Raw genomic sequence first — 27,602 nt, forward strand, 5'->3', positions numbered from 1 at the left:
ACCTGATGGTAGGGCCTTCTCTTGGAGATCACTCTCCCTGGTCGCTGGGGCCTCCATGAATCGTAGCCCTGGTACTGTGGTCAGCGTTTGGTAAACCTGGGACCTGTAGTCCTCCAGGGGTTTTGGTGGTCCCTACTGGGTATAAAGGGACCCCGTAGGTGCGGACCCGGTGTCGGGTATATATATCGGGGTGAACCTGGTTTGCTCCTCTGCCCCCTCGCTACCTCTTCCTTCTTCTCTCGCCTTCGGCCACACTCAGGGCCCTCACTAGGCCTTCACTCGTGCTGTAGGCCTTGGCTCACTTAAGCACAGCAGCCAGCGTGCTGCCTCTTCGCTGCTCTCGGAGTGTCAGCATGCTCTCTGCTCAACTCTCAGCTCTGTCCCTCTCCGTGTCTGAGTAGGAACTCACTAAAACTAGACTGCACTGCCTGGCTCCACCCTCCATTTATATATCCCTAACGGGCTCCCTCTGCTGGTCGGAGGTGGTAGAGTGGAGGTGTGTGAATGTGTGAGGGCCTCTTGTGGAGAAGTCCATCCATGCACCCTTCTGGGTTTTGTGGCACCAGTGCGCAGCAGGGCACCACACATGACACTTGGCATTTGCCAGAGAACACCAGTATTGGCAAAGTCGCTACTGGTGCCCTGTGCTCTTCACAGATTCAAGGAGGTTCACACTGAGCACATGTGACAAATTTGACAGAGTCAGGAGACACCGTGGAGAGCGATCTGCTGCCTGCAACATCCTTCAGCATGACCGGTTTGGCAGTGGGTCAGTAATGGTGTGGGGTGGCATTTCTTTGGAGGGCCACACAGCCCTCCATGTGCTCGCCAGAGGTAGCCTGACTGCCATTAGGTACCGAGATGAGATCCTCAGACCCCTTGTGAGACCATATGCTGGTGCGGTTGGCCCTGGGTTGCAAGACAATGCCAGACCTCATGTGGCTAAGTGTGTCAGCAGTTCCTGCAAGATGAAGGCATTGAAGCTATGGACTGGCCCGCCTGTTCCCCAGACCTGAATCCGATTGAGTACATCTGGGACATCATGCTTCGCTCCATCCACCAACGTCATGTTGCACCACAGACTGTCCAGGAGTTGGCGGATGCTTTAGTCCAGGTCTGGGAGGAGATCCCACAGGAGACCATCCGCAACCTCATCAGGAGCATGCCCAGGCGTTGTAGGTTTTTCCACTTTAATTTTTGGGGGTGACTCCAAATTCAGGCCTCCATTGGTTAATATATGTGATTTCCATTGATGATTTTTGTGTGATTTTGTTGTCAGCACATTCAACTTTGTACAGAACAAAGTATTCAATGAGAATATTTCATTCATTCAGATCTAGGATGTGTTATTTGAGTGTTCCCTTTATTTTTTTGAGCAGTGTATATATATATATATATATATATGTCGTGGAATACCTAGACTAACAGGATGTTCAATGGACCCTCTTGCTATATGCACTGCAGTATGCCACATACACTGCCTGACTGCCTAATTCCGGCTATCACCACGGATTATATGCAGCTGGATTAGTCCTCAGAAGGACTGTTAGTTCAGATGGATATTATAGATATATGTTGTGGTATACCTATACTAACTATAAACAAGCAATTCTCTCCCTGACGCAGCAGCAGCTCTCCTTACTCTGCCTGATTCCGGGGTAGACTGTGACGAGCATGACAGTGCCCGGTCTTATATACACCTGATGATGCTGTGCGGCCAGCCAATCACTGTAATGCCACAACCAACATGGCATTACAGTGTGTGGCAGGCAATCCCAGTATGTTCATTGGCTCTCTAAAGAGCGCCAAACATGTAGGTAGGAGACCCGAGCTCCAGCCCGAGCAACCAGGAAATACTCGCAGAGAGCCGAGCATCTCGAGCAGTGAGATGCTCGGGCAAGTATGTGGATCTACAGGAATTTTTAGCTCTACATGAAAGGATTAAATTCAACATTGCGAAAAAGGAAAATACCAATTTAGAAACAAAGCTACAGGATTGTCGATCTGATAATAATTACTCTTGGCCTAAACCAGAAAATAAAAGTACCACACCAATTGAAGATGATTAAATAAAAAGTTAAGGTAGAAGCTGATTTTAAGTGAACCTCCTTTGTGCATTAGAGAATAGTATATTGCAATCAGGGCCGCCATCGGGGAATTACTGCCATTACTGGTGTATGAGGCCCGGTGAGCAGAAGCAAAGGGGGGCCCAGACTGGATGAGGCACGCTGCACAGTCTGCCCTAAGGCAGCACAGCTGAACCACTGTATAAATAGCCTGGCAAACTGTGTGACACACTGGGGTGATTTATTTACTTTGCTTTATTAAGCCCTGGGGCCCTAGTCACAGCCACAGCTACTTACACAGTATGGCTGCAGCAGAGGGGGGGCTGTTGCTAATTGTCAATATCAAAATAAAACATCTAGTAATTGTAATACATGATATATTTACCTTGCCACATGGACTTTATGCCAGATGTAGTATGTTGGCTTCACATCATACACAAGTTTGGGGCTAAAAAGATCCCACTTGCAGCTTCAGATGGAGATAAAATCATGATTTTATTGTCAATCCACTAAAAATTTATCCATGCTGTAAAAAATAAATAAATTAAGGCGGAGACCTCCATGAAACCTACACATTTCGAATGTCAAACGTTCTTTATCCTGGTACCCTAAAAACACCCATAAGGAGTCATTTGTGGGATGTTGCAAAACTGATAAAATTATCTCAGCAATTTCCGTGCACATTACAAACGCCTATGCATGCAACACAATGGGTTTTAAAATTGAAGCGATAGAACATGCTAGGAAGCCAACATGAAGCTTAAAAATGTATTAATTGGGAATCATATTGGATGTTTGTATTAAAAACATGTCACCCATGTGGTCTAAATAGTAGGCAAGATCTAATCTTACATTATGAAGTTTAGTCTTCGTTTCCCCCTGCCTTTTTTCCGTTTGGTTATTTGCATATATATTTATATACACTTTATATGTCTTCTTCTTAAATTGTTTTTTGTTATTTTTATTTTCTAGAGATGAGCAAATTGACTCAAGTAACATTGAATTCTCCTTTAATTTTTCAAATGTTTCTATTCTCCAGTATATGGCGTTTTTGAGATCCGCTTCATGAGAATTCAGCAAAGGGGCAGCCAACTGTACAGTGTCCATTTTAGGACATGATCAGAGATCAAAATCAAACATCAGAATGATGTCAGTTTGAGGCTAAATACCCTGCCTGAGAACTGATTTTGACAAGTGATTTTGACAAGTAATTCTGACGAGTGATTTTGACGAGTGACTTTTACAACTGTAATAATAATAATAAAAAAAAAGTAACTGTTCGCTGATGGGACTTGAACCCAAAATTCTGTGTCTCAAAGCCAGTGTACTAACAACTAAGATATTAACTTAGCTGTAAAAGCCTTGCAGTTCTATTTGGTTATATGATTTTTAGTGCAAACTTGTCTAAAACTTATTGGGACCTATGCACAGACTGCAAGCCAAATTCAATTGATGTTTGATTCTGATGTGTGAGTCTGATGTGTGACTTTCTTCAAACATCAGAATCATAATGACTTTTAGTCACCCTGAGTAGTTTCATGGTTGATCTCATAACACAAGAAAAGCTGCCAGCTGCTATTATTTGACTGGATAGCGCAATGGTAAGGCAGTAGTCTCTGAAACTACAGTGTCAGAGTTCAAATCCTTATAGGAATACTATTATTATTTTTATTTATTTATTTTTTTTAATTATGACTATTTAGCACACAAACTACAGGGGTGTTTTACTTTTAATATCTGACACTCTGATTGTCATCCTGACGTGTTAAGAGTTTCAGACACGCTGTCTATTTGCATGGTAAATTACATAGCCAAAGTAAATTGGGAGGCACTAATTTACTACATATCTATTTCCAAGTGACTTTATATTTGCATAATTTCTTAAAGGGGTCTAAATGATAAAATGTCTTTATTGTAAATTTTAATTTCTATCCACCCAAGTACTGGCTGCAAACTCCCAATTTACTTTGGCTATGTAATTTACCATGAAAATATACAGCGTGTCTGAAACTCTTAACACATCAGGATGACAATTAGAGTGTCAGATATTAAAAGTAAAACACCCCTGTAGTTTGTGTGCTAAACAGTCATAATTATATATAAAAAAAAAAAAAAAAAAAAACATCCTTCTTCCTATTGGGATTTGAACGCTGATACTGCAGATTGAGAGACTGATACCTTAACATTACACTATCCTGTCAAGTGATAGTAACTTGTAGCTTTTCTTGTCTTATGAGATCAACCATGAAAATACTCTGGGTGACTTAAAGTCATTGTGATTCTGATGTTTGAAGAAAGTCACACATCAGACTCACACATCAGAATCAAACAACATTTGAATTTGGCTTGCTTGCAGTTTGTGCATACGTTCCAATGAGTTTTAGACAAGTTTGCACTGAAAATCATATAACCAAATAGAACTGCAAGGATTTTCCAACTAAGTTAATAGCTTAGTGGTTAGTGCACCGGCTTTGAGACACAGAATTTTGGGTTCAAGTCCCATCAGCGAATAGTTACTTTTTTTTTATTATTATTATTACAGTTGTAAAAGTCACTCGTCAGAATCACTCGTCAGAATCACTCGTCAAAATCATTCATCAGAATTATTCGTCAGAATCACTCGTCAGAATCACTCGCCAAAATCATTTGTCAGAATCATTCGTTAGAATCACACGTCAAAATCACTCGTCAGAATCATTCGTCAGAATCACACGTCAAAATCACTCGTCAGAATCACTCATCAAAATCACTCATCAGAATCACTCGTCAAAATCATTCGTCAGAATCATTCATCAGAATCACTCGTCAAAATCACTCGTCAGAATCACTCGTCAGAATCATTCATCAGAATCATTTGTCAAAATCATTCATCAAAATCACTCGTCAGAATCACTCGTCAGAATCACTCATCAAAATCACTCATCAGAATCACTCGTCAAAATCATTCGTCAGAATCATTCATCAGAATCACTCGTCAAAATCACTCATCAAAATCACTCGTCAGAATCAGTTCTCAGACAGGGTGTTTAGCCTCAAACTGACATCATTCTGATGTTTGATTTTGATATCTGATCATGTCCTAAAATGGACACTGTACAACTGGCTTATCTGTCCCACCACCCCTGGCAACCTGCATCTGGTTCTTCATGCTTCCCTATTTTGCCTTCCCCTGTCTACATCCTCTACAATCTGCTTCATTTTACGCCAGTGCTTCCAACTCAAAGTAGGCCTCTGACATCACTGGGTAACACACATCATAATGTTGTGATGTCACTATGTACATAGCAATGGCACAGCGCACATTGGCGTTGGGTAAAAATCTATAATCCAAAACCTATTGTGTGTCAGATAAAACAGTAATTGCAGTGTTGGAAAAATAAAAGAATTACACAAATGAAAATGCTTAATGTAAAAAACGATATACTAAGCTAAGATGCAATTGTGCTCTTCCAGGTCCTTCAGAATCCCGGGGCACTGAAAAAAGAATACAACTATTATCAGAAATCTCTTCTCTTGTGTAACCTCAACATTCACAAGAATATTAAAGGGTTCATACACTTTCTACAGCTTCCTTTTGTTAGCAATATTTCCACAGGTTGTCAGTGTAATAATAATGAGTAATAATAATAACCCCTTCCAGACGCAGCAAATTTTCATTTTTGCCCTTTAACTTTCAAGAGTCGTTGATTTTCGGTTTTTGTTTTTACAAATTTTTTGTGCAGTAAAAATTACTTGGTAAAATGATTCTCCAGGTCAGAACAATTACAGCAATGCCAAGCTTGTAAAGTTTTTCTGTTATTTTAGCGTTGGAAAAAAAGATCTGAAATGTGAAAAAAAACAAGAAAAATTTGGTTTGAGTCACCATTTTCTGATACCCGTAACTTTTTTATCTTTCTGTCGATGAAGCTGTGTTGGGCTTGCTTTTTTATGTGATGAGCTGGCATATTTATTCAAACAATTTTGGGATGCATACAACATTTTGATCACTTTTTATTGCAGTTTTTGAGAGTTTTTTTCTTCATTACTGCGGTTACCCACTGGGTTGAATAATTTTATATTTATAGATCAAACTATTACGAATGCAGTGATATCAAATATGTTTATATTTAAAGTGGGTACTGAAAGTATTCAGACCCCTTTAAATTTTTCAGTCTTTGTTTCATTGAAGCCATTTGGTAAATTCTAAAAAGTTCATTTTTTTTTCTCATTAAAGTACACTCTGCACCCCATCTTGACTGGAAAAAAACAGAAATGTAGAAATTTTTGCAAATTTATTAAAAAAGAAAAACTGAAATATCACATGGTCATAAGTATTCAGATCCTTTGCTCAGACACTCATATTTAAGTCACATGCTGTCCATTTCCTTGTGATCCTCCTTGAGATGGTTCTACTCCTTCATTGGAGTCCAGCTGTGTTTAATTAATCTGATAGGACTTGATTTGGAAAGGCACACACCTGTCTATATAAGAGCTCACAGCTCACAGTGCATGTCAGACCAAATGAGAATCATAAGCTCAAAGGAACTGCCCAAGGAGCTCAGAGACAGAATTGTGGCAAGGCACAGATCTGGCCAAGGTTACAAAAGAATTTCTGCAGTACTCAAGGTTCCTAAGAGCACAGTGACCTCCATAATCCTTAGATGGAAGAAGTTTGGGACCACCAGAACTTTTCCTAGACCTGGCCGTCCAGCCAAACTGAGCAATCGTGGAAGAAGAACCTTGTTGAGAGAGGTAAAGAAGAACCCCAAAATCACTGTGGCTGAGTTCCAGAGATGCAGTAGGGAGATGGGAGAAAGTTCCACAAAGTTAACTATCATTGCAGCCCTCCAGCAGTTGGGCCTTTGTGGCAGAGTGGCCCGACGGAAGCCTCTGCTCAGTGCAAGACATATGAAAGCCCGCATAGAGTTTGCTCAAAAACACATGAAGGACTCCCAGACTATGAGAAACAAGATTCTCTGGTCTGATGAGAAGAAGATAGAACTTTTTGGTGATAATTCTAAGTGGCATGTGTGGAGAAAACCAGGCACTGCTCATCACCTGCCCTATACAATCCCAACAGTGAAACATGGTGGTGGCAGCATCATGCTATGGGGGTGTTTTTCAGCTGCAGGGACAGAACCACTGGTTACAATTGAAGTAGACATGAATGCATCCAAATACAGATATATCCTGGATGAAAACCTCTTCCAGAGTGCTCTGGACCTCAGACTTGGCTGAAGGTTCACCTTCCAAATGACAATGACCATAAGCACACAGCTAAAATAACAAAGAAGTGGCTTCAGAACAACTCCGTGACCATTCTTGACTGGCCCAGCCAGAGCCCTGACCTAAACCCAATTGAGCATCTCTGGAGAGACCTGAAAATGTCTGTCCACCAATGTTCACCATCCAACCTGACGGAACTGGAGAGGATCTGCAAGGAAGAATGGCAGAGGATCCCCAAATCCAGGTGTGAAAAACTTGTTGCGTCATTCCCAAGAAGACTCATGGCTGTACTAGCTCAAAAGGGTGCTTCTACTCAATACTGAGCAAAGGGTCTGAATACTTATGACCGTGTGATATTTCAGTTTTTCTTTTTTAATAAATTTGCAAAATTTTTACATTTCTGTTTTTTTCAGTCAAGATGGGGTGCAGAGTGTACTTTAATGAGAAAAAAACTAACTTTATAGAATTTACCAAATGGCTGCAATGAAACAAAGAGTGAAAAATTTAAAGAGTTCTGAATACTTTCCGTACCCACTGTGTTTCCTTATTTTTAAAGGAGATGATGAGTATTTGTATATACATTTTTTAAAACATTTTTTTAACTTTGTTTTTTAGTCCCCTTAGCGGACTTGATCCTGCGATTCTTTGATCGCTTGTTATATATACTGCCATATCATAGGCAAAGTATATAGGCAAAATTATGTTTTTTTAGTGAAGTCCAAGCTGTGGTTGAGCTTCACAGGAGAATTGAGATGGCAGCCAAGGGAGCAAACCCCTGGCTGCCATGGCATCCATTGTGATCCTGTGATCGCGTAACTGGGGAGCGATAAGTGACCAAAAAGTTCCACTGCCTAGATTGCTTTGATTAAATGCTGCTGTCAGCAGCAACTAATGGATTAACAGCAGCGATTGGAGCTATTACCTATCACTGTTGTTACAGCCAGATGTCAACTATTTAATACAGTCAGCAGCCGCCTTGTATGGAACGGTTGAAATATTCGAGAACCTGGCAACAAGTGTTAAATTTCCATGCAGCATCACTTCAGGAAACCAGAATTACACACTGCCAATTAAAGATACTGGACATTTAGTGTATTATATATGAAAATGCTGGCTCCTCCAGAGCCGGAGATGCTTTTAGTTGTAGTTCTCTTTTTTGTCTCATTGGTGGCGGTTCTAAATAAGTGACCCACTGCTATTATCTTGTAATGTGATGACATGGTATTTAACAACAGTGTCTAAACCAGGAACAAAACATTTAACAAATTATTGATATGTAATGTAGGTGACAGAATCCGGTGATTATACAGAGATGACCCCAAACCAAAATCATAATGGCCCCTTCCTGGTGCCGGTTGACTGCACAATATTCAAATTTTCTGCCTTCATTATTAGTTCTTACCTTCACTGTGCTCTTTTATTTAGTCGTTTATCAATTCTCACTTTATAGCCTCTATTATTACATCTACGATTTTCATTGGGTCGTTGGTCAAATTTGCTATAATGAATGCCTGAGTTATTGAAGAAACTCTTCACCAAACTCTTTTAGGTCAGACATTGCTTGAGAATCAACCAGATTTCTTTCAACAGATCATTAATCATTTTCTTGCGGTTTTCTGAATCAAGGATATTTATTATGGCACCTTCAATTTTTCCCAGGAGAAGAAAGTTTTCTATGATACTTGGATGTGTTTTTGCTGTCACATACAGAGGAATCTGCAGAAAGAAATTGATGATGATTAAATAAAAAGTTAAGGAAGATGCTGATTTTAAGTGAACCTCCTTTGTGCATTAGAGAATAGTATATTGCAATCAAGGCCGCCATCAGGGCATTACTGTTATTAGTGGTGTATGGGGCCCAGTAAGCAGAAGCAAAGAGGGGGCCCAGACTGGATGAGGCACGCCCCATAGTCTGCCCTAAGGCAACACAGCCGAGACACTGTATAAACGGCAAGGCAGACTGTGTGGCACAATGAGGTGATTACTTTACTTTGCTTTATTAAGCCCTGGGGCCTCAGTCACAGCCACAGCTACTTACACTGTATGGCTACAGCAGAGGGGGTTGGCGGCATCTAACTTCAGTGAGGTTAGACGCTCCTGGCTCGCCCTCTGTTTCTAAGCTGCTAGTGACGCACCCCCTGGGCCGTGGGGTACTCAGCAGCCCGGCCTCTTATGGATGCCGGTATGGGGGATATCACGGTGGCTGGCCCGGTCCCTGACCTGGGGCAGTCAGTGAAAAGGGGAACTTCTATTTATATGGGGTTTTGAAATAATGTTCGTGACGCCACCTGTGGTATGCGGCTAAGGGGTGCCGCTGCTGCAGAGTAGTCCTCTGGAGCTGGTGTTACGGCAGCAGGGATGGTGTGGCTCTCCACAGGTAGAGCTAGCTCCAGGGCAGCGTGGGGTGTAATGGATGGTGGTGCAGGGGAGAGACGGCAGGACGGTCCCGGAGGAAAGACGGACACTCACACGGGGGTAAGCTTCAGTACCTTTACTGGTGATGCTGCAGGCACGGTTCAGGGTACTCCAGGTGAAGGGCGCACTTTTGGACTCTCCCCAGTGAGTGGGTATAGGGCCTCCTGATCCGTTGCTTTATTCTCTAAGCTTCTGACCTGCCTGGAGCTAGGCCTAGCTTGGTTACTGTCTCTCTTTGAACCTGCTGACCTGGTGGTAGGGCCTTCTCTTGCAGATCACTCTCCCTGGATGCTGGGGCCTCCGTGACTCCTAGCCCTGTTACTGTAATCAGCGTTTGGTGAACCTGGGACCTGTAGTCCTCCAGGGGTTCCGGTGGTTCCTACTGGGTGTAAAGGGTCCCTGTAGGCGCGGACCCGGTGTCCGGTATGTATATCAGGGTGAGCCTGGTCTGCTCCACTGCCCCCTCACTACTTCTTCCTTCTCCTCTCTCCTTCGGCCCACTCAAGGCCCTCACTAGGCCTTCACACGTGCTGTAGGCCTTGGCTCGCCTAAGCACAGCAGCCAGCTTGCTGCTCTCTTCGCTGCTCTCTGAGCGTCAGCACGCTCTCTGCTCAACTCTGAGCTCTGTCCCTCTCTGTGTCTGAGAGACTAACTGGACTCTAAGTGAGCTGACTGTCTCCACCCTCCCTATATATATGCCAAACGGGCTCCCTCTGCTGGTCTGAGGTGGTAGGGCGGAGGTGTGTGAATGTGTGAGGGCCTCTTGTGGAAAAGTCCATCCATGCACCTTCTTGGTTCTGTGACACCAATGCGCAGCAGGGCGCCACACTAGTACGCCCTGGGGCCTTGCAGCACATTATATGCAGGAGTTGAGAGCCCGAAAGTGTTGAGGTGCACGCCCGCCTGCCCACATTCCCGTCCAACCTCCCATTCCCCCATCTGGCCTCCCATTCGCCCACCCGCTTGCCCACCCACCACCTCGTTTTCTTTTGCCCCACTTCCTGCTCGTGCAGTGTGAAGTTGGAGGCCGTCTTTGTCCGCTGGCTGCAAACTACTAAGTTCAACCCTATTGACTGCAGCCTGTCTGCCTGCCTGCAATAAAGCAGTTGTCTGTCTTAAAGGGCATATTCAAGTAATCTAATAGTTATCCTCTAACTTTTTTTGCCATTGATGTAGCTAAATGGGCCCTGTTTATTGTGGGACAAGTTGTAGTTTTTGATGACACCATTTTGGGGTACACATAAATTACAGATTAATTTAACTCTTTCTGAGGGGGATGGGAAAAACAGTAATACTGCCTCTTATTTTTCACGTTGTAAATTGTGCAATGTTACTTTATTCTCTGGGGCAGACTGACAGGGCCACTATCAGGGCATTACTTCCATTACTGCTGCATGGGGCAGTACTTTATTCTCTGGGTTTGCACCTTTTCAAAAATTAGTAATTGTCTTTTTTTCATCGTCGCCTCTCAAGATCCATAAGTTTATTGGTCTTTCTATGGAGCTGTGTAAAAGTTTGATTTGTGTGAGGCACAAAGGGAAAAAATGGCAATTCTGGCAGTGTTTTTCTTGATGTTATTTTTAATTTTACATGTCAGTATCTATATAAAAAAATTACATAAAATCATGGAGTTCTTGCACTGGTTTAATACACATTTAATAATTGGCACCACTTCTTAGTCTATACAAATCAGTTTGCTTCACTCATCTGATATCATTACAGATTGGATTAGAATGAGAGATATCAGCATTGTGTATACAGTAGATAGCACAGGCTCCACTATTCACAATAGGTGATTGTTAAAGCTTATCTGCAGACTTTTGGCCCTGACAAAAGAGTTTACCTTGTCATGGAGGCAAGCTTAAAAAATCTTTTGGCCAAAACAAAAGCTCATGGCTATTTATATGATATGAGGTTCAATTGGAGCTGTTATTGTGTGATTGGTGAGGATGTGGTGCAGAAGTGGAGTTTTTCCAAGAATGGGCAGTGGGATTGTAGAAGGTTCGAGGGATGGAGGCAGAGCTTGGATGGAGATTCGGCGGAGTCTCAAGGGGACCTGAAAATTTTGCCAGAATGGGACCCCGAAATTCCTGATGGCAGCCCTGACGGCAATGATCTAAAATGCTTTTATTACATGAATTCGAAAAAAATCTAAATGTATGTGCTTGATATTTCCATGGACATTTACATTGGGGAAAATAAGTATTTGATACACTGGCGATTTTGCAAGTTTTCCCACCTATAAAGAATAGAGAGGTCTGTAATTTTTATTGTAGGTACACTTCAATGGTGAGAGGCAGAATCTAACGATAAAAAACAGAAAATCTGTAAGAGACAGAATCTTTAAAAAAAATCCAGAAAATCACATTGTATGGTTTTTACATAATTCTTTCGCATTTTATTGCATGAAAAAGTATTTGATACAATAGAAAAACAGAACTTAACATTTGGTACAGAAACCTTTGTTTGCAATTACAGAGGTCAGGCATTTACTGTAGTTCTTGACCAAGTTTCCATACACTGCAGCAGGGATTTTGGCCCACTCCTCCATACAGATCTTCTCCAGATCTTTCAGGTTTTAAGGCCGTTGCTGGGCATCATTGAGTTTCAGCTTCCTCCAAATATTGTTAATTGGGTTCAGATCTGGAGACTGGCTAGGCCACTCCAGGACCTTGAAATGCTTCTTACAGAACCACTCCTTAGTAGCCCTGGCTGTGTGTTTTGGGTCATTGTTATGCTGCAAGACGCAGCTACGACTCATCTTCAATGCTCTTACTGAGGGAAGGAGGTTGTTGACCAAAATCTCTAGATACAAGACCCCATCCATCCTCCCTTCAATATGGTGCAGTCGTCCTGTCCCTTTTGCAGAAAAGAACCCCCAAAGTATGTTTCCACCACCACGCTTTCCATGCCATATTCCTGCTCCTTGATCTGTCTCCACTTAAGGCGATTGAAGGTGAGTAGTAAAGTTATGATGTGAGAAGTGTTACCTTCTTATCCTTGAAGCGAGGCAGACAGGACCGAGTGCAGCTCCAGGTGGATGGAGTCAAACGTGGACGCAGAGAGATGAATCAGCGGTGGTTTATTTGAACCATACCCGAAGACAGTGAGGTAATACAGTGCAGGTGATACAAGTAGCCAGTACTGTAATTGTCTTGTGGGTGTTCACCTCTGAAGCCGCTACTGAGCTGCAGAGGCTGCTGCTGGTCAAAAGACTTTGCTTTCTGCAGCCCAAAGGGGAATGTGTACCTCTCACGCTGGTGGCTGAGGTAAAAATGGATGCCAGGAAGTGAGGTAGTACAGAGAGCTGCAGGACACTCCCACATTCTAGAAAAAATGCAAAGGGAGGAGCGAGGGAGTGACACAAAGCTTCTGGTCAGCAGGTGGCAGCAGACAAGCATGAACAGGTAACAATGGAACAGTAGATTGAACTATATGAAAAGATATTGAGGGAACAGCACACTCCCCGTCTGAAATTCACTTTGGGGACTTCACTACTAGAGTCTATAACTAAAACAACCTGTAAAGAAAAGGCATGTGAAAATGCAACGTTAAACATAAATCAAGTCCGTATTGAAGAAGAAGAATCAAAGGTTCTAGACTTGCACTGTCCATTCAATAGGGATGCTCTAACCAGGCAACAACAGAACAAGTTCGTGGATGGGCCTTGTAAAAGTCTTTGCCTCGCCTTTCATGACGACCTTCAATTCCACCTTCCGAAATAGTCTGCCAAGTATTGAACGCGTTTCCAATGTTTCTGATGAATGTTTGCCTGAGTAAAATCTCTGTTACACAATATTGCGTTGTCGGTAGTGTTGAGCGATACCTTCCGATATCGGGAAATATCGGATCAGATTGGATCGGACCGATACCCAAAAAGTATCGGATATCGCCGATTCCGATACCGGAAACCAATGCAAGTCAATGGGACACAAATATCGGAATAAAAATAAACCCTTTCTTTCCTTGTAGGTTAATTCTACATGAAGGAAAACAACTAAGAATAATGTAGAATGTATTAAGCGAAAAGCCAGAAATTCAGCAGCGGCATACACCGGTACCCGACAATTTTCAACTGAAAGAATAGAGCATCACACATAGATTAGAGAGATAGAAACATGTCAGCCACATATATATGAAGTACAGTGATAGTGTTGATTACTGTACTTGTCATTTAGTGTTAAAATAAAGGATTTATAAAAAAAAAAAAAATTGGCGTGGGGTTCCCCCTAATTTTAGTCTCTAGCGGAGGTTAAGCAGACGGCTGGGGCAGATGTTTGAAGCCTGGGAAGGGGGTAATACCCACAGAGCTTCCCAGGCTACTAATATCAGCCCCCAGCTGAATACCTAGCCTTTACTAGCTATTAAAATGGGGGACCCCCCAAAAAAATGACGTGGGGTCCCCCCTATTTTAATAGCTAGCAAAGGCGAAGCAGACAGCTGGGGGCTGATATTAATAGCCCAGGAAGGGTGCCATGAATATTGGCCCCCTCCCAGGCTAGAAACACCAGCCGTCAGCCGCCCCAGAAATGGTGCATCCATAGGAATGCTTCAATTCTGGCACTTGGCCTAGCTCTTCCCACTGCCCTGTAGCGGTGGCAGTGGGGTAATAGGGCTGGGGTTGATGTCAGCTTATAATGCCAGCTGACATCAAGCCCAGGTTAGTAATGGAGAGGCGTCTATAAGACACCCCCATTACTAACCCCATAGGCAAAGTAAAAAAAAAAACACAAACACCCAGAATAAAGTCCTTTAATTGAAATAAAAGCACAATTCTTTATTGTTCTAAATTAAACCATATTTACCATCACGCCCATTCCAGCTGAAGCCAACGATCTCCTGCAATAAAAGTAAAATAATAAAGCAACCTCATCCTTCCCTTTCCATGGTTCCCACGACAGCTCCAGCTCTGCTACATTCACATGACAGGCTGGACCGCAGCAGAACGCTGCCATCCAGCTTGCCATGCCGCACACACTGAGAAGTGCAGGCATGCTTGCGATCCTCAGTGTCTCGCTATGATGGCATCCAGATGAGCCGAGTTCATGTCCAATGAACTCGGCTCACCTCATGCACGTCACTGACAGCGTGGGAAAATTCTCCTGCACTCAGCACTTCAGCGTGAGAATTTTCCCACGCTGTCAGTGGCGTGCATGAGGTGAGCTGAGTTCATTGGACATGAACTCACCTCATGCACGTCACTGACAGCGTGGGAGAATTCTCACGCTGAAGAGCTGAGTGTAGGAGAATTTTCCCATGCTGTCAGTGACGTACATGAGGTGAGCTCATGTCCAATGAACTCAGCTCACCTCATGCACGTCACTGACAGCGTGGGAAAATTCTCCTGCACTCAGCGCTTCAGCGTGAGAATTCTCCCACGCTGTCAGTGACGTGCATGAGGTGAGTTCATGTTCAATGAACTCAGCTCACCTCATGCACGTCACTGACAGCGTGGCAAAAATTCTCCTGCACTCAGCGCTTCAGCGTGAGAATTCTCCGGGTAGAATGATGTTGCGGCAGGGTTGAGCAGTGGTTTAGCCTCTTTAGATTCTGATGACTGCTGCTTGAGCTGTGGAGGTGGATGAAGAAATGCTTGGTAGCCAGCTTGCTGTAGTGACTGCATTTGAGAAGGCACCTCCAGGTGACTGTCATTAACTTGCTGCGGTGCCGTGGAAGGCTTTGGTGCTGCCAGTGGGGCTGATTTGGAGACCTCAGTGTCGTTGGCTTGGACGGTGATGCAGCCAGGGGTTGACTCAGGTAACTGGCTCAACACATAGTCTCTGGTGCGATCAACCGGATCGTCTATTTCCTGTGGTGGAGAGCAAACTGGATCAGGACCTTGGCTCAACGCTTGCTCGAGTAGCTTCACTTCAACTAACGCAACTTCCTCTTCCATCTGTAAATGAAGAACCATTATCCGAGCCTCCGCTTCTGCCCTCTTATTCTCTGCTTCTGCCCTCTTATTCTCTGCTTCTACCCTTTTAGTCTATGCTTCAGCTCTCTGCACTGCTTCTCTTTCTGTGAAGGAACGTCTCACCTTGGATTGTTCTGCTCTTATGCGGGCCTCTAGAATTCTGTCACTCAAGGCTAAGCTTCTTGAGGATGATGCTCTTGATGACAGAGAGGAGTGTCTAGATGAGGTTGTTCTGTGAGATCTAGTTTCTTGCTGGTGTTCTGCTTCCCGCTCTTTATCGTGGACAGAATCGGGTTGTATTTGCTCTGTTTCAGCAGTGGGAAACTGTGCAAGGTCTTTTTCGGACATTTTGGTTTAAGGTGTGCTGTCTCTTTAAGAAACTAAACTTTTGAATTGGGGGCTGGAAATAGCGGTGCAGCTTCGTTAAGACACCCTGCTAAGAAATGTGTGTTTTTGTTTGTTTTTCGGTGCCGCGATCAACAGCGATGTGGTATAATATGCTGCAAGAGTATATCAGGGTATGGACAGAGGGAAACCTCTGGCACGATCTGAAGGCTTCCTGTTAGGCTTACCCAGGCAAGTGCTGTTGCTGGGCAGATTGCAGAGTGAGGTGCTGGATTCTTAGGGGGTCAGTAGCCAGATAACGATCTTAGGCACTGCTTTTTCTGGGCTTAAAGTAGTCTTTTGACTGTTCTGTCCCCACTTAAGGCGATTGAAGTTGAGTAGTAAAGTTATGATGTAACAAGTGTTACCTTCTTATCCTTGAAGCGAGGCAGACAGGACCGAGTGCAGCTCCAGGTGGATGGAATCAAACGTGGACGCAGAGAGATGAATCAGCGGTGGTTTATTTGAACCATACCCGAAGACAGTGAGGTAATATAGTGCAGATGATACAAGTAGCCAGTACTGTAATTGTCTTGTGGGTGTTCACCTCTGGAGCCGCTACTGAGCTGCGGAGGCTGCTGGTGGTCAAAAGACTTTGCTTTCTGCAGCCCAAAGGGGAATGTGTACCTCTCACGCTGGTGGCTGAGGTAAAAATGGAGGCCAGGAAGTGAGGTAGTACACAGAGCTGCAGGACACTCCCACATTCTAGAAAAAATGTAAAAGGAGGAGCGAGGGAGTGACACAAAGCTTCTGGTCAGCAGGTGGCAGCAGACAAGCATGAACAGGTAACAATGGAACAGTAGATTGAACTATATGAAAAGATATTAAGGGAACAGCACACTCCTCTCTCCTTGATTTTCTCTTAGGCCACAGCCCCACTATCAGTATTTGGTCAGTATTCGGTCAGTATTTGTTCTCAGGAGTGGGAGCCAAAACCAGGAGTGGGTGATAAATGCAGAATTGGTGCACTTGTCGAGTTCGGGCCAATATCTCACTCTCTTCTTTTCTCTCGTTTTAAAATATGAGAAGTGATGAACTTTTTTACTCCTTGACATTATATTTGCATTGAATGAAAATAGCTATAATTTGCTTAGTGTCAGATTTCATAGCTAACATTCAAAAGCGAGTTTCTCAAGTCTCCAGACTAGTAAGTCAAAAAGGTAACATAAAATTACAAGAAAGGTATTTTTTTTACTAGTAAAAGGTCACAGTTAATTCCTCTGCAAAGTGCTCACTATCTAAAGACGAACTGTCACCAAATATTTCATGTTAAACCACACACTGTAATAGTGGCTGCAGTGTGGGATAAAATGTTTTTTTTTGTTTGTTTTTTGTTTTTTAACTTCTAACTTCGCCTCTCCGCTGCAGAGATATTAGTAATCCAAGGTATCTGGCAGCTAATGAGTTAACTTTTGTTATATCCAAGAGATGATATCCGATATTTTTCAATGGGGGTGTGTGTAGCACCCTGAGGATTCGGCTGCTACAGGGGTATTACACCTCAAGCCAGAGGTGTGATATTCCACTCCCGGGTAAGGATGGAGTGTGGAACTGAGCTCAGTTAGCTGCATGCACTACACACATCCCATTTCCGGGGAACAGACCGATGGTACTCCCACTAGAGAAATGTGCAGGTACGATAGTGTCTGTTCCTGGCTGGAGTGGGAGGGGGGTGGAACATCCCAGTAGTGTAGGGGCAGATAGGGGGAGCAGTCTGGGTAGTGCTAGGAGCTCATTGGGTGCTGGTCACCTGAGCTCACACATAGAGGGAGTATATAAGGTGGGCACCATCTTAGGACAGGGTCTTTTTGCAGAGTGAGGTCAGTCTGTTAGAGCAGAGGAGAAGAGCAGCTCCAAGGCCAAGAGAGAGAGAGGAGAAAGAAAGACCCAGAGGGGGAGAACGAAGGAACTCCAAGAGCCCAAATTAGATCAGAGGGTGAAGAGTTGGCAACAGGGTACCGGATCCCAAGCTGGCAGAGGCTACAGCACACCTTAGCCAGGAACCGGAGGTCGTGGGCAGGATCGATCTGCCACGATCACCCACTAAATCCACCCGGAAGGCAGACCAGGAATAGGGTCAGGGAACCCAGAGACAAGGGTTTACCACCAAGAGGCCCGAGGGAGCCGGACATAGGTGGATCCCTGGTGGGGAAGGCCAGAGAAGAGGACAGGACAGAAAGGGAGCTCAGGACCACGCTCCAGAATCACCTGGGGGTTGGCCGAGTCCAGGACCTGGTGGACGCAGCACGGCTCGGATATTGCACCTCAACCCAGAGGTGTGATATTCCACTCCCGGGTAAGGATGGAGTGTGGGACTGAGCTCAGTAGGCTGCATGCACTACATACATCCCATTTCCGGGGGACAGAACTACGGTACTCCCACCAGTATATGTGCAGGTACGACAGCGTCTGTCCCTGGCTGGAGTGGGAGGGGGGTGGAACATCACAGTAGTGTAGGGGCAGATAGGGGGAGTAGTCTGGGTAAAGCTAGGAGCTCATTGGGTGCTAGTCACCTGGGCTCACACATAGAGGGAGGTATATAAGGTGGGCACCATCTTAGATCAGGGTTCAGTTCAGTTCAGGCAGGAGGAGAAGAGGAGAAGAGTTCAGCCAGGAGGGCTGACAGGGAGCTGTGGCTCCGGCTGGGCCCAGCTCCAGAGCCAAGCCTGCAGAGGAGAGAGGAGAAAGAAACGCCCAGAGTGGAAGATCAGGGGGAACCCTAAGAACCCAGAAACAGACCAGAAAGGGTGAAGGGTTGGCGGACACGGGTACCGGAACCCGAACTGGTGGAGGCCACTTATCCTCAGCCAGGAACCGGAGGTCGTGGTCAAGATTTGCCACGACCCTCACCAAATCCACCAGAAAGGCACACCAAGCATAGGGTCAGGGAGCCCAGAGGAGGTTTGACCACTAAGAGACCCGAGGGAGCCGGCCAAAGGTGGATCCCTGGTGGGAATGGCCAGAGACAGAGAGGGAGAAGGGAACTCAGGACCACGCTCCAGAACTGCCTGGGGGTTAGCCGAGTCCAGGACCTGGTGGACGCAGCACGGCTCGGGTGGTCACTCAAGGCCAGAGTGACTGAGAGAACAACTGTGAGTAAAACCCCTGAAACTGCATCTCCTGACTCTGACTCTTCTTACTGACCGTCACAACCCCCATCATCTTCACCTGCTGCCCTGAGGCCATACCCCTCCCGTTGGGGGTTATACCATCATCGCTGCACCCATACCACCGGCCTCAGCGGACTGTTCTGCAGCGGCGGCTGCAAAGCCGCACTCAACGGGTGGCGTAGTCGACATCCAAGTTAACATCTACTGCCATAGACTGCCACTTAGTTTGACACCCTGGGCACGGACCGGGTCACCGCCACAAGGACTACTACCCCTATCCAGATCCGGCTCCGGGTATCCCCTGAACATGGCCCAGGGGGTGCGTCATGTGTACTTCTTCTCCTTGTATGAGCTGCCTAATCATAAGCAGGCAGCAACACAGCAGAAAATGAACATACCCTCACAATAATTCAGGTTTCTCAATGTGAGAGTTAATGATACAACTCTGATCTCCTGGTCTAATCTCCTGCATGGTTAGAAAATGCCGGGAGATTAGAGTACAGATGACTCCCATATTCCAGATAAGGTCCTTGTGGGGTAAGAGGCAGCACAGCTGAGTTTAGCAGTGTCACATTACAAACCATTTTATCTGCTTTCCTCCTCTTATAGCACTTACAGCTCTGCTGTATTCTCCCTTTCCCAACAATGCCTGTTGGGAGATGAGTCACACTTATGTTTTACTTTTGAGTACAATAGATAGAAGTGTGATTCCTGACACAGCTCAGGACAGACTGTGTGGGGGAATGGGCAATACAGTAGAGAGGAGGAGAGTTGATAGAAGGGTTTGTAGTGTGACATAGCTAATCTCTCACTTACCAATAGACAGTTTGAGATAAATCTGATCTGAGACACTCTCAAATACAGTCATTTGTTATCTTATTTTGAAACAAAAAAGGTATGTTCGCTCACACTTTTTTGAGGAGTTCAATTAACACAAGTTTTTCACGAAGGAATCTCTCTTGTTTTGGGAAGTATTTTGAGAATGTTCTCTTTTTCTTAAGCATTTCCTGAATATGTTTTGAATAGGGTTTGAAGTTTTTTGGAAGATTTTTTCCCCTGAAGCAATCTTTGCAGTCTTTTGACAGGACAGTGACCAGTTTGGAGAGGTTTCCTTCAGGATCCTCTTCAAAGAAGTGACACATACTGTACATTCTTTTTTTTTCACCAGACATTTTTCAAAACCTCATCATCACTTAAAGAAGCTAAAAAAAACTTTATAAACAGCACAGTTGTTTTAGGGTATGTCCACCCAACATCTTTTATAGGCGGAATCCCCCTGGAAAAGCGCCTCAAAAGAGCCACAAAAAATTAACTGAGTTTTTTTAAGTTTCAATTTAAAAAAAGACTTGCTGTGCACATGTTTCATGAAGGTTCAGAAACCTTGAAGTGGTTAAAAGAAGTAACATGTTCATTCTTCAAGCAGCTTTGTTTGCAAGCTGCCCACTTTATATACTTGTAAGTATAGAGCAAAGAATCCAACAACAGAGCCCTCACAAAAAAGACTGAAAAGACTCTGGCGAAAATGCTGCAGGAAAATGACAGCCTGTGTTTTGCTGAAGCATTTTCGGATTGTAAAATTCAGCAGTTCTTTTGGGCTATGTGTACACGGAGTTTTTTTAGGAGCAGCCGTTAGAGTTTTTGCTCTCAAAGAGTTTTGCTCACAAAAATCCACATGTTAAAAAAAGACTATTAACAAAAGACTGAACTTGTGCACAGCAATGTTGTTTTGACATTGCTGTGAACGATATTAATTTTTATCTGTGGTGTTGAGAATCTTTTTTTTGAAGAGGATTTTAGTAGGGATCCACCCCAAAAAACTCTTTAAAAAATCATTGAGCAAAACCTGCCCAAAGGAAAAGGGCTCATTCGATGGACTAGTTCCATTTTTTATGCTATTTGGCTGGAAAGTGTTTTTTCCTAAATTTCATGTGGAGTTAGTAAATATTCATGCTGAGGGGCAAGGAAGGAACTATAGTGGGTGCAGGGGTTGTCATCGTACCTGGACTATGGAGCCTAGGGGGGATCCAAAAGGTCTCTTTGCACTATATGAGAAGGCCATGAAAGACTAATGATAGTTTGGGTCCTGTTAAAGATTTTACATTATGGTCTACAAGCTTCAAGTTATGCCACTGTTCATGGGTGAATATTCAAAAGTATGTTACATGGCTGAAACTGCAAACTAATTAAAACATGAAGTATTATGAAATGTGTACATGAAGTAAACATATCACACAAACCCAAAATCAGAAAATCCCCCTTTAATGGGCTACAATGCCAGGTACAACACATGGAGAAGTGTGGCGTTACACAGGGGTATACATATAAATCATGGGGCCCCGTAGAAAAAGTCCTAATTGGGTCCACAGTCCCTCCAAAATAAATGTTCAGTGAAGCAGGCAGGGTAACTGCATATAGGCACATTAGTGGACAGGAATACCTCCCAAGTTTTAAAAACAGGTACAGGCACTTCCACAGTAATTTTGCACTTATTGGAGCCCTTTAGAGTTCTTACCCACTATGATAACCTTTTCATGTAACCCGTAGAGTAGGATGCCCTCAAAAAGGCTTAATACACACAGTATTGTACCTGCAAAATGAAATCCCCCATAATACCCCCAGTGTGCACAGTATGATGACCCCATAGTGCCCCCAGCAAAGTATAATGCCGCCACCACCACAGTGTCACCAACACAGTATAATGCTGGAGCAGTGTCCCCAAGACAGTATGATGTCTCCACAATGCCCCCAACAAAGTGTATGATGCCCCAACAGTGGCTTCCCCCAATCATATAATATCCTTTTCTCTCCACAATATGATGCTCCCATAACCCCCAAACAGAATAGTATGATGGACCCACAAAAACCACCTCAGACAGTAGGATTCTTCTACAGCTCTGTGACGACACAGCATTTAATCTTAATGATGCCAGATGTAAATTCAGTAGGCCCAGAGATATAGACTATTGTCTGAATATTGACTATAGAATTTATGTGCTTGTTTCTTCGGTGGATCAAGAGACATAGGTAATTGTTATATGAGCCTGAACTTTGACACATGAATTGATGTTTGTTGTTACTTATTGTCTGTTATCTTTGGAGGACAGGGACACAGGGTCTTTGAACAATCAATGTTTGCTAATATGTTGATTACCCTTTGTATAAGTCCATGTAGTTTGTTGACCTGTAAAACAGTGGAGGACAAACTAGGCAGATTGATTAAATACTCGAACAATAAGAGTTGACCTTATCCTAGTGATGAGTGAGTACCGTAATATTCGTAATCGCGATACTCGTAACGAGTACTTTGTAATAATCGCGTATTCGTTTCCGAATAGCGAGTACAATGTAAGTCAATGGGAAATGCGAGTAATTTTCTGCTGGACCCTACAAAGGGGTCTGAGGGCCTGAGGAAAAGGCTGAAATGGATGGGAAAGTGATGAAACAGAATGGGAAGAGCCTGGAGAATATGCCTGCATGCATTTTTGACTCACATATGGTTTCAGGGAATAAGTTTGTCGCAGTATTACGCCACTTTTACAGACACACAAGAACAACTACCAAACCTAACCTAAATTGCATTTAACAAGCCAAAAATTTGAAGAAACAGTTTTTCCTACATAATCACTTGTATATAAGGCTAAATAAACCAGAGAAACAAAAAAAATATCCCTTTTAGCATTTGTTCACAAGTACTTTTGTGGCTTTTTTTTGCCTTTTACAATTGGGAGGGCCCTGACTTATACATTTTGTAGATCCCTCTGTCATACATCATTTTTAGTTCACTATTCCCCAGCACTTTACAAGCACAGCTAGAATGCACCAGTAGGTATGTTGATCTTTGACCTGAGAGGCCTCAGGTGCCTCTGTAACATGCTTTTTGGAGGGACAGCTGTTACTTAGACATTTGGGCGGTCCCTCCATCATTGACACTCAGATAGTGGAATACATATTCCATAGCAGTTTACAATGTGCCCATTGTAGTGTTGGGCTTGACCCTCCTCCACCACCATGTGATACTGCGACCATAAATTCAAATGTTCAGAGGGCAATAGGAAGGAAAGCTGAGTTTTGTGAGAGCCCTCGTGTAGCCCTGTAACATACATTTTGAAGTGCCCTCTTCTAGAAATTTTGGAGGTCCCTCTTGTGTATACATTTGAGAGTGCCCCCACTTATTCATATTGTATGGCCCTCACTCTATTATTTAACTCATTTAAGGGCAGAAACTACAGATAAAAGGATAAGAGACATGGAGTACTAGAAGGTAGCAGTGAGTGCGGCCTGCGATCCTCAGGTATGGCTGAACTCTGTGAACCTGGAAAAATAAAGCTGCACTAGTCAACTGGATGATGAGCTCAAATATATCGCTTGTGCAAGTCAATGGACAAAGGATATATGGTGCCCCCCCCTCCAGGATAGGTTGGAGAAGCTTCTCCAAATGGCTCAGAAATTTTGATTGTCAATATTTTCCAGATTATATAGGAAGAGAAGACTTCTTGATACTGTACTACTTGGTCCAGTGCAGAATGTGCATCGTATTTCCGAAAATTACTCCTAGGGGCTGTGCCATAGGTGCAGGAAGATTCCATGACAAGGGCCTTCCTTTGACAAACATTATCTACGATGGAGTACTGTAGTAGTTGTGGCCCTCAATTCAAGTTTTCAGAGGGCCGTCAGTCATCAACAGTCAGTGTAAATTTATATTGAATATGTATCCCCTATCTCAGTCACAATGTGGCACAAGCCAGGCATGGTTTTTTTTGCCAAATAGGGTGACTGACAGTACATTTCCATTGAATATGTATCCCCTATCTCAGTCACAATGTGGCACAACCTGTGACAAGGGCCTCCAATGACAAATATTAGTTTAGTAGGACCACTGTACATTCCAGATTTGTCCACTGTACAATGTGCATAGGGTTTGTAGAAATTAGCCCTATGGGCTGAGTTATGGTTGACGCAGAAAGCCACCATCCCAAGGGCCTCCAATCACAAATAGTAGTTAGGCTGAAGTAGGAATACTGTCATGGTTTGTCCACTGCACAATGTGCATAGGGTGTAGGGATTTGTACTCACTGAGCCGCGTTGGAGGTAGGCACGGGTTCACACAGTGATGCAGTCTGTGGGTTCAAACAAACTGGTGGTTTATTTAGTGTCCATACACCAGTTAAGAAACAAAAGTAACAGCCTTTTCCTGGCACCAAAAGGAATAACAGAACAAAGCTCAAAATAACAAGTCCATGCAGCATGGCCTCAGCCATTTAAACAAGGTGCTTTTCTCTGCCTCCTGCAGAGTCTAAAGACCACATGCAAGGTCTGCTCACCTTGCCAAACAAACACAGACAGGCTGAGACAGGCGCAGCTGTCTTAAATCAGCCTTCCAAGACCTGGACTGGAGATAAGTGAGCAGCTGTTCCCCCCAGCTCGTAAAACCCGGCCCTGTAATCCGGGCTAATTAAATTCCTCTCAGCACTATGTGTGCTGGAGCCTGCTTCTCCAGGTCCTACATCACCGAAGCTTGGCACTTCGGGGACACATACCTCCCGTCCACGACCTGTCTGGCAGTCACCACACATACCCCTCCTCTGCCCAATGCCGGGGGGCTTGGCACCTTCTGTCACCATACAATAAACCCTTGACAAGGCATCAGCATTCCCATGTTGTTTCCCAGGCCTATGCTCTACCTGGAAACTAAAATCTTGTAGAGCCAGGAACCACCTATTTACTCTGGCATTGTTCCCCTTCTTTTCTTGCATCCACCTCAGTGGGGCATGGTCTGACACTAACCTGAACCTTTTACCTAACAGGTAATACCTCAGAGTGTCTAACGTCCACTTAATGGCCAAACATTCTTTTTCTACAATGGAGTAGTTCTTCTCACAAGTGGAGAGCTTCCGACTGATGTATATTACAGGGTGTTCTTCTCCGTTAATCTCCTGGGACAAGACTGCTCCCAGCCCGACTTCCGATGCATCCGTCTGGACCACAAACTCCTTGGAGAAGTTGGGCGCCACCAAGACTGGCTGTTTACAGAGGACCAGTTTCAATTCCTGGAAGGCCGCTTCTGCCTCCGGGGACCACTTGGCCATAGCTGACTTCGTCCCTTTCAGAAGATCCGTCAGTGGGGCTGCTATCAGGGCAAAGTTAGGGACAAATCTTCGATAGTAGCCCACAATGCCTAGAAATGCCCTGACCTGCTTCTTCGAGAGGGGTTGTGGCCAGTTCAAGATCGCCTCGACCTTATTTATTTGTGGTTTTATTTCCCCTCTACCAACCATGTACCCTAGGTACTTGGCTTCCTCCATCCCCATGGCACATTTCTTCGGGTTGATAGTAAAGCCCACCTTCCTTAGGGCATTAAGTATGGCTTGAACTTTGTCCAGATGACTTTCCCAGTCCTGGCTGAATATGTAGATGTCATCTAGGTAGGCCGCTGCATACTTTTTGTGGGTTGCTAAGATCCGGTCCATGGCTCTCTGGAAGGTGGCCGGAGCTCCCTGCAACCCAAACGGCATCCTGACGTATTGATAACATCCGTCTGGAGTTGAGAAGGCTGTCTTCTCCTTGGCCTCTTTGGACAGGGGAATTTGCCAATATCCTTTGGTGAGATCCAGAGTGGTGATGTACCGAGTGGGTCCTAGCCTTTCGATAAACTCATCTACCTTAGGCATTGTGTAGGCGTCGAACTTTGAGACCTCGTTCAGCTTTCTATAGTCGTTGCAAAACCGCCATTCCCCATCTGGTTTCGGCACTAAGACTACCTGACTGGACCATCCACTTTTGGACTCTTCAATGACTCCCAGGTTAAGCATCCGCCTCACTTCTTTTGAGATCACCTCTCTGCGGGCTTCGGGGATCCGGTATGGTTTTAGATTGACGCGAACATGAGGCTCTGTGAGAACCTCATGCTCTATGACCTGAGTGAGTCCTGGCAACTCTGAAAACCGGTCTTTATTTTGCTGTAACAACTCTTTGCACTGTTGCTTTTGGGCATGTGACAGTGACTCTGCCACCTGGACCTCTTTCACATCGGCCTTAGCCTCAGCCACTAAACAGGGAACTTCCGCGGGTTTTCTATTTTGCCATGGCTTAATCAAGTTTACATGGTTAATTTGGTAGGGCTTCCTCTTCCCTGGTTGGTGGATTTTATAGTTGACTTCCCCCACTTTCTCTACCACCTCATGGGAGCCCTGCCACTTGGCAATGAACTTGCTCTCCACTGTGGGCACTAGCATAAGTTCTCGATCTCCTGGGTTGAACGATCTCACCCTGGCTGACCTATTATACACCCTGGACTGTGCCTCTTGTGCCTTGAGGAGGTGCTCCTTCACAATGGGCATCACATGGGCAATCCTCTTTTGCATCTGGGCAACGTGCTCCACCACGCTCCTATAGGGAGTGGTCTCAGCTTCCCAGGACTCTTTCGCCACATCCAGGAGTCCTCAAGGGCGTCGTCCATAGAGTAGTTCAAACGGGGAGAAACCTGTGAAAGCTTGGGGAACTTCCCTGATGGCGAACAACAGATAAGGAAGCAGACAGTCCCAGTCTCAGCCATCCTTTTCCACTGCTTTCCTCAACATTGCTTTCAAGGTTTTGTTAAACCTCTCGACCAGTCCGTCCGTCTGGGGGTGGTACACGGAGATTCTCAGTTGTGCAATCTGCAATGTCTTGCACAATTCCCTCATGACCTTCGACATAAATGGAGTTCCTTGGTCAGTTAGGATCTCCTTAGGCAACCCCGTTCTTGAAAACATGTGGACTAACTCCCGGGCTATACACCTGGCGGAGGAGTTTCGTAGTGGTACGGCCTCTGGATACCATGTAACATAATCTAATACCACCAGGATATACTTATGCCCTCGGGCAGACTTGACCAGAGGCCCCACTAGATCCATTGCTATGCGTTCGAATGGAACCTCGATGACTGGTAGGGGCACTAGGGGACTGCGGAAGTGGGCCACTGGGGAGGTTATCTGGCATGTGGGGCAGGAACGACAATACCTCTTTATTTCTCTATAGCAACCTGGCCAGAAGAATCTCTGGAGGATCCGTTCTTGAGTCTTGTCTGCACCCAGGTGACCACCCAACACATGAGAATGAGCCATGTCTAACACCCTGCGTCTATAGGTCCCTGGCACCAGCAACTGTTCTATTACCTCACCCTTTGGCTTGGTTACTCTGTACAGCAAATCCACATTCACAGCAAAATGAGGGAACCGAGTGTCAGCCCCCGGTTACTGAGTCACCCCATTTAACACAGTAACATTTTCAAAGGCCCTTTTCAGAGTTAAATCCCTGAGTTGGGCAGTTCCAAAGTTTCCCTCGGACACCTCCAGCTCAGGGATATTGGCTTCAGGGGAAGCTACCTCATCCTCATCGCCCACAAACACACACATGGGAAACTCATCTACCATGTTCTGCAGGTAAGTTTCTTTAGGGGCGATCTGGCTGTCGTCTGAGCAACCAGATGTCCCCGCTTTCCTCCACATTTTCCAGAATAATGCAAAGTCA

The sequence above is a fragment of the Phyllobates terribilis genome, unplaced genomic scaffold (genome assembly GCF_046119375.1).
Source record: "Phyllobates terribilis strain yellow unplaced genomic scaffold, ASM4611937v1 Scaffold_5__5_contigs__length_657084704, whole genome shotgun sequence".
NCBI lineage: Eukaryota > Metazoa > Chordata > Amphibia > Anura > Dendrobatidae > Phyllobates > Phyllobates terribilis.